The sequence below is a fragment of the Panthera onca genome, chromosome Y (genome assembly GCF_046562875.1).
Source record: "Panthera onca isolate mPanOnc1 chromosome Y, mPanOnc1 haplotype 2, whole genome shotgun sequence".
In the NCBI taxonomy this organism is placed as follows: domain Eukaryota; kingdom Metazoa; phylum Chordata; class Mammalia; order Carnivora; family Felidae; genus Panthera; species Panthera onca.
Genome location: NC_138358.1, coordinates 23191054 through 23195940, shown reverse-complemented (window position 1 = coordinate 23195940; position 4887 = coordinate 23191054).

The window sequence follows — 4887 nt, the reverse complement described above, 5'->3', positions numbered from 1 at the left end:
CAATTCTCAACTACTGGAGGCCTTTTAGAATTTTAATTCTTGGCTTGAGATGTGCATTAATTTGTGCCTATGGAATGAAAACTTAAAAAAAAAATCAGTGCGGGCACCTGGGTGGCTCAGTCAGTTAAGGATCTGAGTGGCTCAAGTCATGGGTCCAAGCATTCATTGGGCTTCCTGTTGTTAGTGGCAAACCTGCTTCGGATCCTGTCTCCCCCTCTCTCTCTGCCCTTCACATGTGCTCTTTCTCTCTCTCAAAAATAAATAAACGTTAACAAAAAAAAAAATCAATGGACACACTTAACTTTTGTTAACAATTAACAATGGTATCCTGAGATAATGTACTGGGTCAGTCTTAGGGCAGACTGAGGTATGAGTCAAGAAAAAAACAAAAAACAAAAAAAACCCCAAGATATTCCATGAATTTTCCCTAGCGAACAGTTAGTTAAACAACATCAAAGGTCAGGGAGACCCTCACATTTGTATGCCCACAGCTTTAGCCTTCTTTGGAGCCTGGATTAGAAGCTGCCCATGTCAGAAGAAACAAACATGAATCCCATAGTTTACGTACTGCACTGGCAAGTATCTTGAGAGCAGTTTTTAGCCTACATTTCACACCGCAGCACCTGACATTGAAAACACTGGTACTGGGGCGCCTGGGTGGCTCAGTCGGTTACGTGTCCGACTTCGGCTCAGGTCATGATCTCGCGGTCCGTGAGTTCGAGCCCCGGGTCAGGCTCTGTGCTGACAGCTCAGAGCCTGGAGCCTGTTTCAGATTCTGTGTCTCCCTCTCTCTGACCCTCCCCCGTTCATGCTCTGTCTCTGTCTCAAAAGTAAATGTTAAAAAAAAAAAACAAAACACTGGTACTCCAGAGCACTTTGGAAGATGATAACGGGGAGATGGCTCCATAAGACTTGTGTTCCTTATCTTTTTTGTTTATTCTTGACAGAGAGAGAGAGAGGCAGAGCATGAGTAGGGGAGGGGCAAAGAGAGAGGGAGACACAGAATCCAAAGCAGGCTCCAGGCTCTGAGCTGTCAGCACAGCTCAGACGCAGGGCTTGAACCCACAGACTGCGAGACCATGACCTGAGCCGAAGTCAGACGCTCAACTGACTGAGCCACCCAGGCGCCCCCCCTTATCTTGTTTGTCCCCTAACTGGTCACAGGGAAAAGGAACATGTTCCAGAAGGACAATACAGTAAGTACAAGACAAAAGGCAGTTTTCTTGGTCGTGCTTCTGTTCTTCTGCTAAAATAGTAACCATTTCAAGCCGGTATATATATTTTTAATTTTATTTTTGAGAGCAGGGGAGGGTCAGAGAGAGAGGGAGACACAGAATCCGAAGCAGGCTTCAGGCTCTGAGCTGTCAGCACAGAGCCTGATGTAGGGCTCGAACCCATGAACTGTGAGATCATAACTTAGATGAAGTTGGACATTTAACTGACTGAGCCACCCAGCCACCCCTCATGTCAGTATTCTTCATGGACATGGAATATAATGGCGTAGCTGCACTGGTGTGAATATAAAATGACATGGACTCTCAGGAATGCTGAAAATTGTTGCAGTCCCTAGGTGGCTTAGTTGGTTAAGTGTCTGTCTTGATTTTGGCTTAGATCATGATCTCATGGTTCATGGGATTGAACCCTACAATGCGCTCTGCACTTATAGCAAAAAGTCTGCTTAGGATTTTCTCTCTCTTTTCCCGCTTCTCCCTTCTCTCTCAAAAGAAATAAACTTTAAAAATCTAGACCTGTTCATTAAGATTACCACAATCAAGCACTCTTGGCAAAACAAAAAGAAGACAGTGGACTACCAAACTATTTTGGTATATTGGTAGCAACATTTTTCAGTGTTAACAGAAAAAAATGTATCATAAATGTACATCAATGTATTATCACATCTCTGTTGGACCTATGCCTGAAAAATGAACATTCATTAATCAGCATACCAGAGAACACCTCTTCACTCTTCTCCTCTTCAAACTACTTTTCTTCAAGGTAATTTCTATTCTCATTCCCCTAGTACAGGAACACATGCAGAGGAATATGTACTTTTGGCCATGGGTCCCAGATTCTAAATCCAAGTTTCTGAAGCTTAGAATAAATGATATCCCTGAACTTGGAAAAATGAACTGTCATATTAAAAAGGCAAGAAAACCCTAACTTCTGAGCTGGCTCTGAGTAGTGAAGGAGACAGATACAATACATAGTAAGCAGGCATAGTAAGCGAGTGACATTCAAGATTGGGAGAATTTTTAAACTGTTAGGTAAAATAGCTTTTAGTTACTATTAGTTTCACTGCCGTATTCTCACACAGAATATGTTCTATAGTCTTTTTAAACTTAAAATATTTACTTTTCTGAGTGAGCACAAACTGATAAGGGACATAAAGAGAGGGAGAGAAAGAGAGAATCCCAAGCAAGCTCTGTGCTGTCAGTGCAGAGCTGTACACATGGCTAGAACTCATCGGTCATTAAGACCATGACCTGAGCTGAGATCCAAAGTTGTATGCTTAACTAAGCCACCCAGGGGCCCCTTATTTTTAAACTTTTAATACAGAAAACTTTCAAGCATCAACATGTTTACTGAAGTACCCAAATTTCAACAACTCCTGCATAACATTGTGTTAACCCAACTTCATATACTTTTTTCTAGAAAAACGAATCTCAGCTACCAATCCCCTTTGGCTGTTACGTAAGTTACTAACTGGTAACACCAAATTCTTTCTGACTGCATGAACCTAAACAAAATGGTTCAAGCGTAAATAACTAATCATCAGGATATAATAAATTGAAATATTGGGATGCTTGACTGGCTCTGTTCATAGAGCATGTAACTCTTTATCTTGGGGTCTTGAGAAGTCCTGTTGGGTGTAGTGAATACTGAAATAAATGAGTGCCTAGGTGGCTCAAGTCAGTTCAGTGTTCTGAGCTGTCAGCTTAAGTCATGATGTCATAGTTCAGTTGTTGCCCCATGTTGGGCTTTGTGCTCACAGTGTAGGGCGTGGTTGGGATTCTCTGCCCTCTTCCCCATTCACTCTCTGAAAATAAACTTTACAAATAAATAAAATTTAAAATGAAATAGAGTCTCAGTCAGTAAAGTGTCCCGCATTTGTTCAGGTCATGATCTTATAGTTAATGAATTCAAGTCCTGCGTTGGGATCTTTAGACAGCCCTGAAGCCCTGAGCCCACTTCAGATGCTCTGCCACCCTCCCTCTGCCCCTCTAGTGCTCATGCTCTCTCCCAAAAATAAACATTTGAACATATAAAAGTAGTTATCAACACACACCTACTTAGAATCTAAAATAAAAAATAAGCCAAGTATAAAGCTAAAGATGTGGAATAACCAGCTCCTTCAAACTATGGGAGAAGTCCAAAATGATAGAAGGCTGGTGGTATCTAAGACATGCAGTACATGTAACCCTAGCAACTGCACTTTAGAATGCACCCAAAAGAAATGGGTCTATCATAATTACTGGTAATTGTTCTAATCAGGCTCCTGGAGATTTTAACTGGGCAACTTTTGGTTTTCCAGGTTTGTCTCTGGGCTAATTTTACCCAGCACCCAAAGTCAGGCTAGCCAGAATCTCATCCTCAAAATGTTTTCAATGACAACGTGTTTTTTCAATGCTACCAACCCAGTGTTGTAAAATGACCCTGGTCTGCTTTCAGCTTGAGTCCTGTTATCCAGAATCACTGTTATCATAGTTGTTAACTCTCTTAGGAATTTTCCAACTGCCTCGACTAGAAATTCCTACTATGAATGCTGCATCTGGAGTTGAATCCAAGCTCTCCCTGATTCACAAGATCCCAAAGCACAGTTCCCCACCCTCTTTTTAAAATTTACAAGCTACTTAACATACTGCAATATTGGTTTCAGAAAAACCATAGTCCCTCTTGAATAGTCTTCTCTCTCTGCCAACAACCACAAGCTAGAAACCAACCAACTCTTCAGTACACAACGGATTCTATAAATCCATGAGAGCTTACAACTACATGAGACACCTGGGTGCCTTGGCAGGTAAACTCAGGTCATAATCTCAGGGTTTGTAAATTTGAGCCCCACATTGGGCTATCAGCTTAGCGCCAGCTTCATAACCTGTCTCCATCTCTCTGTCCCTCCCCTGCTCTCTCTACACTAGACATATTTTATCTCACAAATGCGGAGTTAAAACAATTAAAAGCTCTGCCTTCATTTATATAAATTTTAAGAACTCAATCTCCTATCCAAGGATAGTGCTTATTACCCTCCAGTAATGAGAGAGAAGTTCCAAAGGGACAAAAGGCGGAATCACTTTTAAAAAAAATTTCAAAATATTTCTTGTAATGTTAACATGTTAAGCTGGTTTAGTTCTTACATTAAATGATATTGGCTGCCTACATCAGTATGTGGTAATAATTGAGACACAACAGAACAAACCTGGGAGTCTGGGAACCCAAGCCATCTCTGCTATCATTCATCTGTTTCAATTTTTTTCTTTTAAAATTAATTTCTACATTTTAAATTTCTACAAATTTAAAATAAATTTCCTTTTTTAAAATTAATTTGTGGAGCTTGAACTCACAACCTTGAGAGTTGCAGGCTCTATAAACTGAGCCAGCCAGGTGGTCCCAAATTTATTCTTCATTCTTACATAAATCAATGTAATAAATGCTCTATATAAGCCTTTTACACTTGTGACTTGTAATAAAAAATCCTGCTTCTACATATTCCAATCTCACACCACCTTTATCATTTATTCCAATACCTAAAAAGCACAACACTGGCTTCATGAAGAGGAGGCATTTCATGAACAGCTTTGATGGTTAACCAACAAATGATTTCCAATCCTCCAGGCTAACAGTACCATTTCAACATCTCACAATTAAACCACAAACGACAGCAAAAGA